Source organism: Arvicanthis niloticus, chromosome 11 (genome assembly GCF_011762505.2).
Source record: "Arvicanthis niloticus isolate mArvNil1 chromosome 11, mArvNil1.pat.X, whole genome shotgun sequence".
Classification (NCBI taxonomy): Eukaryota; Metazoa; Chordata; class Mammalia; order Rodentia; family Muridae; genus Arvicanthis; species Arvicanthis niloticus.
The window spans coordinates 56,955,550-56,970,226 of record NC_047668.1 but is presented as its reverse complement, the minus strand read 5'-3'; the positions used below and the strand labels follow the sequence as shown (position 1 = coordinate 56,970,226).

Here is a 14,677-nt window from a genome sequence, read left to right as displayed (position 1 = left end):
AGAGAGAGAGAGAGAGAGAGAGAGAGAGAGAGAGAGAGAGAGAGAGAGTCAGAGTCTAGAATCAAGATGACTGGGGCCAGGTGAGGGATGGAGGGATGTAGGGATGTAGGGATGTAGGGATGCAGGGATGTAGGGATGTAGGGATGTAGGGATGTAGGGATGTAGGGATGTAGGGATGTAGGGATGCAGAGATGTAGTTCAGTTGATAAAGTGTTCTTTTGGCAAGAACAAAGTCCTGGGTTCAATGCCCAGCACTGCAAGAAGTGGCTAATCCAAGCACTCAGAAGGTAGAGGCATGAGAATCAGAAGTTCAAGGTCATCCTGGCTTCCAACCTTGATGAGAAACCCCTGCACCTAATTCTGCAGATTAAGAAAGATGCTGATGTCATCAGTCACAACTTATACAACTTATAGCAGGTACTCCTGGGTACCTGCTATAAAGATACAGTGGCTTAGCCCATGTTAGCCAGCATCTGAGACACTGTCAAGGCTCAGTAAACTCTGCCTTCACTTCCTCCTGATGGCTTGGAATGAGGGTCAGCTTTGTCCAGGGAAGTAGTGAGAATTTAAGCGCTGCCATTTGCATGGTCTGCTTTTCTTCAAGGGCAATTCTGGACTCGCTTTCCAAGCCCAACCCTGCCTTACTCCAGGGTGCCATCAGCTTTGATTCCAGTCCTAAACTCAGCAGCACTGCTACCTGGAGTTAGTGAAGAACAAAGATGAGGCACCAAAGTGCTCTGTCCCCAGTGCCGTCAGCAGCCCCGTGCAGAGGGAGGAATCCCTCACAGCGGTGGTATGGACACAGAGCATCTCCAATAAGGGACAAATTTAGTGTGTGGCTTCCATATAGGAGAGCTTCTCTCCGTGCATGATATTTTTAATTTGAACATCAAGCAAAAATAGAATTTCCTGTTGATCAGATAAGAAATTCCTGTTTTTCCAGGGAGCAGGGCAACCTCTGTTGGCAGGCACGGACAGCGGGAGTTACCAACTATTTCCGAGATGAAGAGTTAACGAGAGCAGAGGCCCGGTGGGGCCTGGTTCACATTTATTTATTTTTGAAGTGCTAAGACAGCGCATAACACAGGGTGTGATGAATAATTTCCTACCTACGTTACACTGAGAACTCTGCTGGCTTCGGAAAAGCTCACTCCACCGCTGGTTCCCTGGAGCCTGGATATTTTTAGATGCTAGGTACAGCTGGCTTCAGACTTCTGAGGTCTGGGCTGCTGGACCTAAAGCATGGTGTATAGTGTTGAATGAGACCCATCTTACAGGGATGTACAGATATGGACCCTCAAACTACCAAGTCCCTTGTCGCTCCAACTTGAACTCTTCTCTTCTGAGTAAGTAGTCCCGGTGCCTTAGACTCGGCCTGTGTTTACTTCTGTGGAAGGGGGTTTAGAGAGTGCATCTTCAGTGGGTCACGGAGGCTTTGGGAGCCTTTAGCATCTGTTCTTTCTGAAACACAGTGCCCTGGTTTCAGTTAAGCCAACCTTCCCTTCTTCCATAAATAGCTTGATGGGACTGCCACTCAGGGCCTTTCAGCCTTTCCTTAGGTAAGTCTGACCATCAGCCTTCTCCTCAGATTTTGAGCTTTGATTAACACAAAGACAAAAAAAAAAAAAAAAAAAAAAAAAAAAACAGCAATCAATTGCTCATAGCCCACTAATTTCTGTAGGCTCCACGGCCTTCTGACAGATGCCCATTTATGGACACTAGGTGACTAACAAGACAGACTGTCACCATGAGTCAGAAGTGCCACCTGTGTCACTCCTAATGGGATTAATATCCACAGCACAAAAGTGTGATCTCATGGCTGCTTGAGAAACACCCACACGTGTGACTGCTCCTTGCCCCCTTTCTCTGTGAGAAAGGCAAGCATCCAGTTCAGTCAGAGGAAGGAGGTAGCTGAGGTCTAGAGACCAGCTCTGCAGCTTGAGAGCTGTAACACACTTCCTTCAACTCTAGGGCATTTGCTGACTCCAAACCAGAAGGCTTACCACCAGACTACATTGCCTTTTTGGCTACTAGAACTTGAAGCAGAGCTGGACTGAATTTGCTGGCTTCCAAGCTACATAGTCTTTAGCCTATGCTGCTTATGGAGACTTACGGCTCACCAATAATTTAAAGTGGGATCCTGACTTCTCATATATATTTCAGAAAGTTTGGCTTGCCGTAGCATCCAAGGAGGGAACATACAAAGACTTGTGACAACATTTAAATTCATTTTTAAGATGTCACTAGGATGGTACATATATGCATGTATGATCACGCTGTGTCCATTGTACGCCACGAGCAAGCGGAGAGAACATACCAGTGGGCTCATGAAACACAAAGGCTTTTACTATTCCCACCACATAAGCAGAGTCAATAATCAATGAGGGCCCCAGATAGAGACTCAGGAGCCTTGTTTCTTCTGGGCAACCCCAAGTACAGGGCCAAAGCAGGGTTTATAACCATAAAACCCTCAAGCATCTGAGCCAAGTTACCGTTATAATTCTTACCAATCAGAACTCGGGGATTAGGGACTTTTTCCAGCATACCATCATTGTCAGCTGACATCAAATGTGTTTTTGCCTGACCAATCGAATGAATTGTTTGTCCTTTCCATTGTTAGGAACAGACATTATGTTTTGGGTAACTATTGTTGCTTAGAGGGTTGGTAACAAGTATGTTTTGAAGAACTCTTGTTGCTTAGAGAAGGAGTTGGTCAACTTAGTTAAAATGGAGTCTGAAGCCAAAATGGCAGGGCTTAAGAAGTTCTTTTTATCTGCTCACAATGGTACTATTTAAATAGCCAAGAGTAGGAATGACTCAAATGCCCATCAAGAGGTAGATTCCATAACCAAACTGCGGAGTGTCTATTCAACAGAGCAGTCTCAGCCAGGAAGGAGAAGAGCACAGGACACATACTGTAACTCCTCCTCAGCAATGCCACGCTGTGCCAAGGACACAGGAGTCAGAAAGCTGCATGTATTGTCTAAGCCATGTATATGCAATGTTCAGAATAAATTCATAGAGATCAAAGATAAATTGGTGACTCCCAGAGCCTGGAGGGAAGTATAGAGAGAAAGTGTGTAAGGACAGAAGTTTTGCTGTATGGTAATGTTTGGGAACTAGATGGTAGTGATGGTCACCCAATACTGGAGAAATACTGAACAGCACTGAGTTGTTCACGTCAAATGGATTGATTTTATGTTCTGTGAATTTCACTTCAAATTATGTGTGAAATTTAAGTCAATAAATCATAAGACAAAGTTAAACAAAACAAGATGCCCCCAGTGTCTATCTCTTAAGAGTGTATAGAACATCTGCCCAGGTACTTGTGGCTCTCTGGGTCTTTGTTAGTAAACCACATGTTATTCTAATGAGCCTGCCTTTATAGTTATGGTGGCTTGAATAGGTTTGGCCCCCCATAGTCTCCTGTGATTGGAATGCTTGGCCCATAGGGAGTGGCACTATTAGGAAGTGTGGCCTTACTGGAGGAAGTATCATTGTGGGGACAGACTTTGAGGTCTCCCACGCTCAAGCTACACCTGGGGTGGCACACAGTTTCCTTCTGCTGCCTGTGGGTCGTGATACAGAGCTCTCGGCTCCTCTAGCACCGTGTCTGCCCGCATGCTGCCATGCTTCCCCCTGGGATGATAATGGACTAAACCTCTGAGATTGTAAGCTAGCCCTAATTAAATTTTATTTACTTTATAACAGTTACCTTGGTCATGGTGTCTCTTCACAGCAATAAAACCCTAAGACAATAGGTGAGTTGGTCTTTTTCCCTTGCAGCTTTGAATATACTTTGTTTTGTATATTTAGTATTTTGACTGCTGTGTACCAAATTCTGTGTACAGGACTGAATTTCTTTTCTGGTCCTGTCTACTTGATGTTGATAGACATCTCTTTATTTAGGCTGGAGAACTTTTCTCCTGTGATTTTCTTAAAAACATGTTCTGTGTCTTCGATCTGGGTTTCTTCTCCTTCCTTATTATTCTTCTTCCTTACTTATTATTCTTACATTCTGTCTTCTCTTGCTGTCCCTGTTTCCACGGTTTTTTGTTTTGTATTGTTTTGATTTGGTTTGTCTTTTAGATGTAACGTTTTCTCTGGCTAAGCTATCCATTTCTTCTACCTCATCTCCAACACCTGAAATTCTCCCTTCCCTCTTTTAATCTGTTGGCAAGGCTTACCTCTGAGTTTTTTGTTTGATAGCTCAAGTTTTCCATTTTCAGGCTTATTTTTCAGTTTGGGTTTCCTTTAGGGAATCTGTTCTTCGGTTAAAGTCAGCTTTCTTTTGTGCCTTGAATTGTTTTCATCATGTCATTCAACTGTTTGCCTTTTCACGATTTTCACTAAGACATTCATTCAGATCCTCCTTAAGGTCTTTGACCATATTCATGACTGCTATTTTTTTTTTTTTTTGGAGTCATTGTCTTGTACTTTGACTAAATTGCCTTTCTTGGGGCCTATTGCAATAGGATTGTTGACTTCTGAAGTTGGGCTGAAAGGAAAGACTGAAGGGGCATCAGGGAAGAACTAGGGGATCCCAGGTCCACACCAGAAGGCCCAATGCCTAGGTGATGGAGGTGAGCGAGGAGGAAGGGCCAAGACTGTCCATTCTAACAAGGATACTGACTTCTCAGTGGATGAACCTGGTCATGCTTGGATGAGGTGAGGAGTCCAGCAGAGCCCTCTGGATCAGGAAAGACATGGCAGTGTTAGAGTTTTTTCTTCTTCCTATGAACATTTTCCCACCTTCTCTAAGAACTGTGAGAATCAAGGAGTTCTGAACTCATCATTTGTAGGGAAGGTTTTAGTACTAATTCTGTCCTGAAAACATCTTCCACCTTTCCTTCTGTGTTTAGTCCCCTTTACTCTGCATTTCTGCTAGAGATAGCCTTTTGATTTTTATTTCCCTTTCACCTCTCCCCTAGTAGATATGTAGGACTCATGCAGTTTGGTTATCTGTGTGACCTGCTAAGACTAGACAATGAAATGGAAATCAAAATACAAGGATAATTACCTACCACAAGAGCCTAGCCAGGGATAGCGCTCACTATGTGGTATGGAAGTCAAATGCCCTAAGAAAAGATAAAGTGAGTTCTTCCCAAAACAAACCTCTGAGTTGAAGATAAAGTTCCCAGGAGTTGCCTGGCTTCCATTATCCACTGCTGGTTTGAGGTCATAGCCTAATAGAATTATGGAAGGGGCTGAGTAAAAAAGGGTTTTCATATGGTGCCATGAGTTAAGGGTTTTTTGTGTGTTTGGGAGGATGTTTTAAATGGCTGTTGTTTGTTTTTTCTCTTTGTGGACTCAATGAAGATTGAGATTCTATAGCCAACTTTCCAAGGATTGTGGCTACCAAAAAATAAATAAATAAATTAGAGTAATCATGTGTTGCTAGGTAACATAACCATCTCCATAATAGAAGTGAGGAAACGAGAGGCTGGAGAGGTGGTCGGTGGTAAAACACACTGGCTGCTTCTGCAGAGGTCGTGGGTTCAGCTCTCAGCACCCACACAGCAGTTAACAACTGTCTGTAACTCCAGCTCCAGGAGATTTTCTGACCTTTTCTAGCACCAGGAACACATATGGTATGCATAATACTAGTTGGTAAAACATTCGTACACATAAAGTAAAAATAAATACACTTGAAGTGGGAAAATTGAAGTATAGAAGATTTAACAAAGTAATCCAAGTTGTACGGCAAGTAAATAAGGAACTAAAATGGAATTCCAAAGTCCTATTTCTTCCTCCTCTCCATCCTTAGCTTCTCTTCTCTCCTTCCATTCGTGTGTGTGTGTGTGTGCAAATGCACATGAGTGCAGAGAAGAACATGTGTGTGCATGCACATAAAGGCCAGAGAACATCATTGAATGTTTTTTGGTTTGGTTGGTTGGTTGGTTTTTGTTTGTTTGAAGATAGGGTCTCTCATTAGCAGGGACCTTGCTAAGTAGGTTGGAGAGACTGCCCACTATTGTACCCCAAGTATCCTCCTGTCTGTGTGTCCATCGCTGGAGTTTCAGAAGCACACCACTATGCCCAGCTTCTTATTTACACAGTTCCCAGAACCAGACTCAGGTCCTCATGCTTGTAAAGCATGTACTTTTCTAAGGGAGCCACCTCTCCAGTCTCCCTCTTCTCTCTTTTCTCATTCATTCCTGTGGAGTCTTCTAAGAGTTATTTGGCCTTACACTGCCTCCATGACACTTGGAGTCTCTTTTCTAAATGCCCATGGTGCTGCCATCTTGAAAGTCACTTGAAAAAACTGACTTCATGCTCTTCTAATACATTTTATCCTTAGCTGGTCTGATCTAACATGTCACTACTTCTTTCAAGTTTGAATTTTTTGAATCTTTACCAACAATACAGATTTCTTGAGGGAGCACAGCTGTTCTGGTCCCTCTGTTCCAGCCTGGCCTAGCAAGACAGAGGGCAAAAGGCGATGGTGAGGCTATCATCCATTACTGCAACCAGGTAACTGAGATGGTTCTTAAAGATTTTTCTCACCCAGGACTAAGCCACCTATAGAAATCCCTCTACTAATCAGATGAGGCAATGAACAAAGATGTACTGTTTCAGTGGACTTCATTCTGCCCAAATTCTCAGGGAATGACTGGATGCCTGGGATTTTTCCCCACACTACTGACACTGTCTAAAGTAACTGTCCATGGTGTCAAGCCATCTTGGGCAGCCAAGATGAGCTACAAATGGCAGGAGACACACATCTTCACTGACTTCTCCAGGATCATCCTTAGGACTGTTTTAGACTTTCAAATTATATAAGCCGCACGTGGGGTCACCATGTCTGTGAAGCCTTTATAAGCTCTATAAATGCAGGGCCACCCCCAGGTAACAACTAAAAGGAACAGAAAAGAAAAGACCCACAAAAGATGGCATATTGGACTGATTTGCCATTGTATCTTCAAAAAAGAAAGATGTTTGGTGAACAAGATTAATCCTTACTCAACATTTGTGAGTGAAATAAATACAAAAGACACATACCTTATGGACAAATCCATGCTTGGCTCCACTTCCTCTGAGAGGCACCCCTGACTTGTCCTACCCCAGTCTAGCATCAGATTCCTCCTGGTCGCCCATGGAGCTCCTCTGAATACCATGTCCCACCCTGGAGACAGGAGGGAGAATGGAACCCAAGTAGGAACACTCTCTGCCTTGACTGGCTACTGTTGGATGTGGTCTGGCATCTCCCTATTCACAGCTCAGAATGCCTGCGCTTGTTCCACAGACAGACTCTCCATTAGGAGCTTTCCAGACCCAAACCAGCTGCTCCAAAGAGCAGTGACTAAGTCAGCAGACCATGATGCAATGCTTTCAGCTCTCTTCACACCTGTCTGCCAAGAGCAGAATTACAGTAGAAGAGCCCTAGTCTGCGCCAGGACTGGTAAGCATTCTACAAAATACCCAGGTCTGCCAATGGAGAGGGAGGTGGTGGTCGGTCACATGCAGACCTCCTAAGAACCGCACAGCAGCTTGTTGATATTCCTTCAGGGCAGTCATGTGCCTCCACAGGCCCGGAGGATGGGAAGACACTGGGATGCAGTTAGACTGCAGAGACTGCAGAGTTAGACTGTGCACACAGTCGTTAATAGACTATAAGTAGCTCTAGGTAGCATTTACATAACACCTGTTAGGTGCCCTTCTATGACAGAGACTTTAGCCTTTGTCTCAGTCCCCCCTCATGTGGATATCATGTCCAGCCTTTCAACATCCTGACTCAATGTTGTCATCTACAAACTTCTTGCCTGGGTAGCAGTGGCACACACTTTTCTTCTCAGCACAGACAGAGGCAGGCTAACTGCTGTGAATCTGAGACCAGCCTGGTCTAGAGAGTGAGTTCTGGGACATCCAAGACTACACAGAGAAACAAATGAGCTCTCCTTCAAGGGCTGTGCAGTCAAGTTACAAAATAAAAATAATTCTCAAAACATAAGCCTCTCATACTGTTTTCTTTTTATTTGCTTTTTTATTTTTATTTTTTACTGGTTATTTTATTTATTTACATTTCAAATGTTATGCCCCTTCCCAGGTTCCCCTCCACAAACCCCATATTCCCTGCCCCCTCTCCCCTGCCTCTATGAGGGTGCTCCTCTACCTACCCACCCACACCCTCCTCACTGCCCTAGCATTCCTCTACCCTGGCTCATCCAGCCTCCAGAGGAGAAAGGAGCTCCCCTCCCATTGATGCCAGATAAGGCAGTCCTCCACAACATATGTACCTGGAGTCATAGGCCCTTCCATATTCAGTTTAGTTGGTGGCTTAGTCCCTGGGGGCTTTGAGGTTTCTGGTTGGTTGATATTGTTATTCTTCCTATGGGGTTGCAAACCCCTTCAGCTCCTTCAGACCTTGCTATAACTTCTCCATTGGGGTCCCCGTGCTCAGTCCGATGATTGGCTGTGAATATCTGCATCTGTATTAGTCGGGTTCTGGCAGAACCTCTCAGAAGACAGCTATACCAGGCTCCTGTTAGCAAACGCTTCTTGGCATCAACAATAGTGTCTGGGTTTGGTGTCTGCAGATGGGATGGATTCCTAGGTAGGAGAGTTTCTCAATGGCCTTTCCTTCAGTCTCTGCTCTACTCTTTGTCTCTGCATTTTCTTTTGATAGGAGGAATTCTGGATTAATATTTTTGAGGTGAATGAGTGGCCCCATCTCTCAACTGGGGGCCGTGCCTATCCAGTGGGTATGGTCTCTACAGGATCTATCTCCCGTTTGTTGGGTATTTCAGCTAATGTTCTTCCTGTTGGGTCCTGAAAACCTCTTAGGTCCCTGGCATCTGGAACTTTCTACTGGATACTTATCTTTTGTTTTTGTATGTATGTATGTATGTATGTATGTATGTATGTATGTATGTGTATGTATATACCAATGTTTTAAGTCAGTTTACAACTGGGTTTTGGGTTGCATTCAAAGCTGACCTGGAGTACACAACCTTTGCACGTTGATTTGAACATACCTGGAACAATAGGTTGAGGAGAGCATAGCAGTGGTGCTCTCAAAAGACATTCTGAAAGCCTTGTAGGAGTGGGGGTGACAGCTCAAAGTTTCTGAGAGGCTCTGCTGCTGAGATCCCCTCTTCCTGGTGCAGACTGATCATCTCTTCAGCATCCTGCCTTAGGTAACAGGCTGAAAAGAGGCAGGAAGAAGTTTCCCCGGCTCCTCAGAATGGAGGTCAGTGTGTCACTTTCCCTGGCTTCTCAGAATGAAGGTCAGTGTGTCACTTTTCCTGGCTCCTCTGAATGGAGGTCAGTGGGTCACTTTCCTTTCACAAGACCCCCTGCAGCTTTCTGTAAATACACACAGCTTGGAATTCCTGACCAGCTGTCAGGAAAAAAAAAAAAACAATAATCATAGAGACCCCACAAGCCAACCCTCCACCATCACAACCCAACCCCACCACCACAACCCCCCCCACCATCACAACCCAACCCCCCCACCACAAAACCCCCCACCATCACAACCCAACCCCACCACCACAAACCCCCCCACCATCACAACCTAACCCCACCATCACAACCCAACTCCACCACCACAAACCCCCCACCATCACAACCCAACTCCACCACCACAACCCCCCCCACTGTGCTCCCATAATCCTCACTGTATTTACTGTCTCCTTTGAGGACAGCTCAATCCCTGGAGCTTCCTAGTCTGAGGCAGGTGAGAGAAGCCCACTGAGGTGATAGCCTCAAAGGGTCTGCCACCAGCCTTGGTAGATGATTCTGGAAGCAAAGGTACCTCTACAACCTGGAAAACCTGGAAAAAAATTATATCCAAGGCCTAGGAATGCCTAGCTAGCATTAAACCCATCCGAGGCCTGCTATTTCTCCTTGTAGCTGAGACATGGAATCAAAAAACTCATAGGAAAGGGCCCCATGCTATTACCAAGAGGGAAAGCAAGCTCTGTTATCTTCTCTAAACACTCCCCCGGACTCTACCTGCTAAGCAGCTGGACTCTTTCTGACCTATCAGCATCCCAAGGAATGGCCTGAGCTAGCAGCTTAGGGTAGGGAGGCCTCTGGAGTATAGCTGAGGCTGAAGGAGAATTTCAGACCTAAGGTGAAAGTTATGTGAAAGAAGGCGGGACTTCTCCACGGACGATATTGCAGCTAAATGTTCACTGACCAGGAGAACACCCCTGGGCTCCTCTCTTGAATCCAAGCTGACTTCACAGTCTTACTTCAAACACACCTTTCTTCTCCCAGAGTAGCCTTCTCCCCAAACATCGAGGTAACTGTGGCATGCTATTGGTTGAAGCACTCACTGTTTCAGTTTTGAGTTGTGTCTGATCTTTTCTCTTAGGTGTGCCTTTGAGGATCTGTATCTTCCAGGTAAGATGCCTGAGAAAGAAAAATGAGGATGTCCTACCACAGTGCTGTCTGTCTTCCCATCTCTAGAACTTTGGGATCTATGAATTATGTACCCCAATTTCTCAAAAGATAGTTACTATTTGGAGGTCATAGGAATAATTCATTGGACTGATCGATGACCAGTGCTTGAATATTTTGGGTTTTTGTGCCGTGGAGTCAGAACAAAAGTAATGCATGCCATCCTTGTAGAGGTTGTCGGAAGGGTCTGGAAGGAGTGAGCAGAGCTGCTGCTAGGTAAGGGAGAAAGAGGGTCACACTTGATACTGGGTAAGTCACAGGGGTGTTTCTCCACAGTCTTGTGTTGTCTTCTAATAGTATGTGGGAAAGGAAGTAGTAATGGGGCAGAACCTCTAAGAAGCAGTGGCTGTGAGTGGTACTCAAGATGGAGCACTAGAGATACAACTTCGAGATGCCTGGATCCACTCCAACCCCTAGTACTGAAGGACCAACTCTCCCAGGCCTCTGTAGGTGCAACTAATGGAAGCCCCTTCAGAATGATAGAGGAGAGTTGCCTCTTCCCCTAAAGTCACATCCATTTCCTGAGCAAGCTCCATGTTATGACTGGAGGCACAGGGGAAACCCTAGACCCGGTACCCTGAATCCAGGTGGATGCTGCAGCCACCCAGCCCCTACTCTCTCAGTCTCCTGCTGCTCTCTCAACATATAAGATGCTGTTTGTTTGTTTGTTTTCACAACTGATGCACTTAAAGCTATGCTTCACTATCGGTCAAAGTCCATAGTTTATACTAAGGTTCTTGCAGTTGTATAGTCCATGAGTTTAGTTAAGTATCTAATGACACACATCCAACATTACAGGGTTATATAGGGGTTTTCTGCCCTGAAAATCCATACCCCTCTCCCCTTCACTGGTTTGTCCTTTGCTGTCCCCAGGCCTCTGCTAATTGCCAGTCTTCATGTTGTCTCACAACTTTGCCTTTTCTAGAATGCCATATAACTGGGCTTATACCATATGTAGCCTTTTCAGGTGAGTTTTGTTCATTTAATGACCCTCATTTAAGGTTTCTCTGAGTCTTTAATGAACTCATAGTTCCCTTCTTTACAGTGCTATGTAATATCCCAGTGCCTAGATCAGTGGTTCTCAACCTGTGGGTCTCGACCCCCTTTATGGACAACTTACATATCAGATATCCTACATATCAGATATTTACATTACAGTTTATAACAGTAGCAAGATTACAGTTGTGATGTAGAAGTTTTGGAGCTTGGCACAGCATAAGGAACTGTATTAAAAGGTCGCAGCATTAGGAAGGTTGAGAACCAGTGTTCTATATGTATCTTGGTTTCTTTATCCATTCACTTACTGAAAGGCAACTTGATTTTCTGCCAAGCGTGGCAATTGCTGATGCTTCTGTAAATATCCTATTGCAGGCTACTGTGTGGACCCAAGATGTCTCCTTGATTGGGCAAACAGCAAATAGCACACTTTCTATATTACTTTTACTATACCTTTCCTGACCTCCATTTTCGGGAATGATGAGAACTCCACAGGACAGTTTGAAGTTGACGTAGGTAATGCAATGCACATGAAGCTCTTAGCCTAGTGCCTTGCACTTGAGCAGCCTGGATTCCAAGTGTGCATGAAAAGCAAAGCTGTTTCTTCTATAGCTTGGCTTGATGGAGACATGACTGAGCTGTGTAGTACATGTGGCTCTGTCCCAGTTTCATTTCTGTTGCTGTGATAAAATACCCAACTTAGGACAGAAAGAGGTTTTCTTTTCTTTTTTTTTTTTTTTGCCACATGTGCTATATGACCATAGGGTTAAATACAGGATGTTCCCATCATCAAAGAAAATCCTTTTGTATAGCAAAGTTCTGAAACATTCTTCCCCCTGATTTCTTATCCATCCTTCAAGTCTCGGCTGAAACATCACATTCCCACAGAGTCCTTCTCTGACCCTCCAGTATAAACTAAGTTTCCCTGCTTTCTTTCTCACACAGCCGGCAATTTTTCTCTTGAGATCTTACAACTATCTGCCAAGTGATGGCTGAGCCTCTGAGCATTTCCTGTCTACATCCAGAACATAGTCCTTCCAGTGGCCCATCAGGCTCAGCCCCTGCCTCAGCGCATTTAGCAAGAGCTGACCATGTGATGGATAAGTGGGATAATGAATACTTATACATATAGATGAGTGATTACATCAGTGACTTGATTAAGGCATAAAAGCTTGGGGGGAGGGACACATGCTCCTGGAATGTAACTCTGATCTTCATGTTTGCCTGTTACCCTTCAGGAGCCAGCATCTCCTATAGAAAGAGAGAATGTCCATGCCTATCCTGGAGTGCTGTGTGGGAGTGGATGGGGTGGCATATATACAGCCTAAGGCATGGAATCAGTGCCACAGGTATGTGCATTACCCACCCACCCACCACCACCACCCCACCTCATGTCTTGATTGTTTCCTATGCCCTTCTATGCATCCCCAAGATCCCTTCCATCCTCTCTGCCTCTCTAGCCCTGACTACTAAATCTTCATCCCTGCCTACCTGTAAGAGATCATCACTTCCTTTTGAGTTGCCACAGCTGAAAGGTCAAACCAAAAATATTCCCAATACAGACAGCCCACTCACTCTGTCCAGACTCTTAATCTCTGTCCTCCCTGTCTCTCTAGGAATCGGCCTAACCCATTTCCTTACTCAAAAGAGGCAGAGGCAAACTTCAGCTGTGGGATTCTTCTTGGATTAGCTAGTGCCTGCACACCTGGCCCCATTTTCCTTAGGCAGTTTGTACCTGTGAACCCCCTGCATCAGCATCTCCACCAATGTTCCTAGAATGTAGACTCATTGGATGAGAATCTCTGTAACAAGACCCTGGAGCAGTGCTTTCAACCATAAGTTCCAATGATTCACTTGCTCTCATCAAAGCTTCCCAGGCTATATGTAGCCCCACAGAACACTGTGACTACTGCTTTAATAAACTACTGAGCCTTTCGTAATTTTCATTAAAAGATCATTTGCAAAATCTCTAGTGGATATTCAAGATTATCTTATTATTCAGAATTCACAAGCTCACACACACGGTATATAGTCTTATCTCAAACATCCTCCAAAGGTTTGACTCTGAAGCTGTGGTATTACAGGAAGATGGTGGAATCTTTTAAGGGGTGGAGCCTAGTTGAAGAGAGTTGGTCTTTATCCTGGAAGGAGAAGTTGAGATCCTGATGAGGAGACTTCTTCTACCTCATGCCCCCTACACACACAGATACTTTGTAGCCACGGGTCAAAGCTACTATGTAGTGAAATTAAGAGCCAAAATTAACCCTTCACCTTTTAAGTTAAGAACCTCAGCTATTTCATCCCAACAATGGACACTGACAACATTCCGCATAAGGGATTTAGCCAGGTTTGCAGTGGACTTGAGCTTACTGCTAGAAGAGAAGGCAGCCATGTAGTGAACATTCTGTGAACATTCATGGAGGCCTGCGTCTATGATATTCACTGCAAATCCCCATTCATATTGTCTTGGACTTTCATTCTTTCATATTGCTGCTCTTCTCCAATGGGTTCTGATAATCTATGGCCAGTTCTTCACTATGGATTCACAGTGCAGAAATAAAACGGTAATACTGACACAAACACAGTAAGTAGACTTGAAGAAGGATAGCTTACTTCTTGTCTTAATTAGGGTTGCTATTGCTGTCATGAAACATCATGACCAAAAGCAAGTTGGAAGAGGAAAGGAACCATACCATAGTACATCACAGAAGGAAGTCAACACGGGAACTCAGGCAGGGCAGGAACACAGAGGCCGAAGCTGATTCAGAAGCCATGAAGGAGTGCTGCTTACTGGAAAGCAGGAGCTCATGCAGAGGCCATTGGGGTTGGGGTGGGGTGCTGCTTACTGGCTTGCTCCTTATGGCTTGCTCAGCCTGCTTTCTTGTAGAACTCAGGACCACCAGCCCAATGATAACACCAATCATCATGGACTAGACCTTCCTGCATCAATCACTAATTTTAAAAAATGGCCTACAGCCTGATCTTATGGAGGCATTTTCTCAATGTGGTTTCCTCTTTTCCAGTGACTAGCTTCTATCAAGTTGGCATAAAACTAGCCAGCACACTGCTCAAATACAAATGATATCAAAGCTAGAGGAAATGAGTGTGTACACCATCATTCCAAATTGGGCTTAATATTCAGAGCTCATTAAAGGGATCAGCCCATTTTCCACAGGGAAATATAAAGTAGGGAATGGAGGAAGTAGATAAAGACATTTAAGTGACCCTGAGTCAGGTTCTGAGTATAGTAATTGTCACTTCTTGCTTTTATTGC

The 14,677-nt window shown here is 44.5% G+C and overlaps 1 long non-coding RNA gene across 2 annotated transcripts; it reads left to right on the top strand.

Moving 5' to 3' along the window:
- The first annotated feature begins 1,041 nt into the window (after nt 1–1,041).
- On the top strand, nt 1,042–13,371 carry LOC143443896 (uncharacterized). Of its 2 annotated transcripts, XR_013113288.1 has the most exons (6): nt 1,042–1,346; nt 3,712–3,761; nt 9,108–9,190; nt 10,322–10,350; nt 10,579–12,752; nt 13,020–13,371. It is a non-coding gene; the product is annotated as an uncharacterized LOC143443896 (long non-coding RNA). The 2 variants fall into 2 exon arrangements; XR_013113289.1 differs by lacking the exon at nt 9,108–9,190.
- The last annotated feature ends 1,306 nt before the right edge of the window (nt 13,372–14,677 follow it).